At 38.2% G+C, this 2,618-nt stretch overlaps 1 non-coding gene across 1 annotated transcript; it reads right to left on the reverse strand.

The window, feature by feature from the left end:
• Positions 1–689: 689 nt before the first annotated feature.
• LOC140851401 (U5 spliceosomal RNA) lies at positions 690–807 on the reverse strand. The gene has a single exon (XR_012134153.1). It is a non-coding gene; the product is annotated as a U5 spliceosomal RNA (small nuclear RNA).
• Between the last annotated feature and the right edge of the window lie 1,811 nt (positions 808–2,618).

The raw sequence follows: 2,618 nt of genomic DNA on the forward strand, positions 1-2,618 counted from the left end.
TCAGAATGTAAAGCAAACTAGCTGTCGCCTAATTGTTGCACGAATTCTCTCCTGTGTGGACAGTTGCCTTATTTGGCTTACCGCAATAAGAGGATCAATTTCCTTCCAAATCAAAAGATCCATCTAATTGGACCAGATTTCTCCTCATCTTCGATCGAAGAGATCAAACCGATGGAGCTTGACCATATGTCCTCAGTATTAGTCGAGCTCACGAAAGCATCGACTTTGATTGAGATGGCACCCTCAACACGAAAGAAAGATTCATAAAAGATATAGATCACTTTCCTGCATCTTGAAAATTATGATAATTTTTTATTAAAAATATTTTTAAACCATCATATCTTCTTAATAATTATTTTTTAATAATTAATCCTAAATTATTAAAACTTATCATGATATTTAAAAAATATGATAATTTTAATATAAAAATATATTTATAATTATTAAAAAATTATCTTGACTGAATAAATAATTTTAATATCTATTTTTAAATACTTAAAAAATTTCAGATTGAAAAATATTTAAAATATTCATAACATCTTTTATGCTACAGCAAGAGGGCGCCCGTAGCACGCACTAAAAGCAACAAAGCCCCACTACCATATATTGTAATTATTATATTTATATTAAAAAATTTATATATTGTAATTATTATATTTATATTAAAAAATTTATAATTAATTTGTAGGGCCAATTTTTAAGAAACTGACCCTCCAAAAATTGGCGTATGCTGCTTTTTGTGACGGGCACACGGTATTCTTTAGTAAAAGGCGAAAGAATAGTTCGCTCTGTGCCCACCACGCAGCTGCGTGGTTTGAACGGATTGAACCCGAGGTCCTTTTAAAATACCTCAGCATGTGTGGCGTTCTCTCCCTACCCGATGTGGGACTAAAAACATTCCCCCTCTCCCACCTGCTTCCCACGTAACACCAACTTCACGCCCAAAACCCCCGCCACGGATCCAATCCCGCCTCTTTTCCGTAACCCCTCCGAACCCTGCACGTGACCCAGACCGTCGGGCTGCTCGGGCATTACCAGTTTCACCCTCGAAGCTTCACCGGACGTGCATTCCACGTGCTAGCCCGAGAAACTGGGAACGTGACTCCAAATTGGCACTTATCAAGTCGGCGGCCGCCGACTTTTGACTCATTTCACGTGAAGTCGGCAATTGTAGGACTGTCGCGCGTCGTTCCGGTCATCAGTTTGGTAGAAGCAAAGAACTCGTGATACACACTAGAAAACCCGTTTTTATGAATTCTGGCAAGCGCGGAAATGACTTGAAGCTTTGGAAAATCGAAACCTTTTTTATTATAATCCTCGGCAGCCTTAAGAACGTAAGATGATCTTTGCTGACCCACATGATCACAAGAATCATCAGATGTGAGTGCTGACATCTACTCTTCTATGATATAGTTTTCTGTGCTATTTCTTTTTCCATCGTACTTGTTACGCCAAACTACTGATGCATGAACTCTAGATCACAATAACAAGTTTATGATGTGTTTTTTTTTTTTTTTTTGGTAAAAATTTATGATGCGTTTATCAACAGCCTTTTCGATCATTATTGCAGGCAAAAGTACATACTGATGACAAGGAACATAATGTGGAAGACTAATTGCTTAACATGATAGAACAGAAAATACAACTCTGGTAGCATTTATTCAACCTAATACGGTATATGACATGATGTGGATACGTCTGGCATTCAGTTTTAGGGGAAGAGAGGAGACATGAATGTTGCGGAGAGACTTGGACGTGTGAATGATGTCTTGTATTATATCATGGACTGATAAATGGGTGGAGCTGATGTCTGTTTTTTATCCTCTGGCATGGTTTATGGTGAAAGCTAATTTTCATTGATCTTCTGTTCAATCTCCTACTTTCCTGTAATGACTTCGAGGTACTTCTATGTGTGTCTTAGGTGATTTCATTCTGTGATAGTAGCCAGGTTAGATAGATTTGGTTGCAGCCGATTGCAGATGTGTGTGTCATGTAAAATGTAGGATCGCAGGTTATTTTAGACTGATGGTTTTGATCAAAACATGGGCCAGAAATCAGGCCATTATTGTGCAAGTCTAATGCAGTTTTTAGCTCAACCAACTTGCACAGAGAATCATGGCATTGGTGGGCCAGCATTAGTGGGCCGGGTCCGTTGTACACTCCATCACACTGGGTTGTAGACGTTTTTTTTGGTCTGAAGAAATACTCATTCCTAGATCCCAAGTTCTTTAAATATTGCTGCGCACGTGGAGAGGATCAGGGGAAGCAACGATACATAGCTAAATACAAGGTTTTGTTGAACACACATTCAAGTCAGAATCTCTACAAAATTTAAGAATTTTACCATGACCATAAACAAAGATAATATGGTCCAAACATCTCTTAAAACTGCTTGTTTTCTGTCCATCTTCAAATCTATAGACAAATTGGTCCTTGTACTAGCCCGCAATATTTTGGCCAAGTTTACTAGGTCAGGTGAGTTTTATTTGGATGCGATTTATTTTTCACTCGGATGTGAGAAATTATACCATGCATTAGGTGCATCAATTTAGTGTTGCACCACAGAAACAATCCGAAATAAGTTGAGAAGGGTGGCAATCTGAGATGAGCCACACGAT

The sequence above is a fragment of the Elaeis guineensis genome, chromosome 8 (assembly GCF_000442705.2).
Source record: "Elaeis guineensis isolate ETL-2024a chromosome 8, EG11, whole genome shotgun sequence".
In the NCBI taxonomy this organism is placed as follows: domain Eukaryota; kingdom Viridiplantae; phylum Streptophyta; class Magnoliopsida; order Arecales; family Arecaceae; genus Elaeis; species Elaeis guineensis.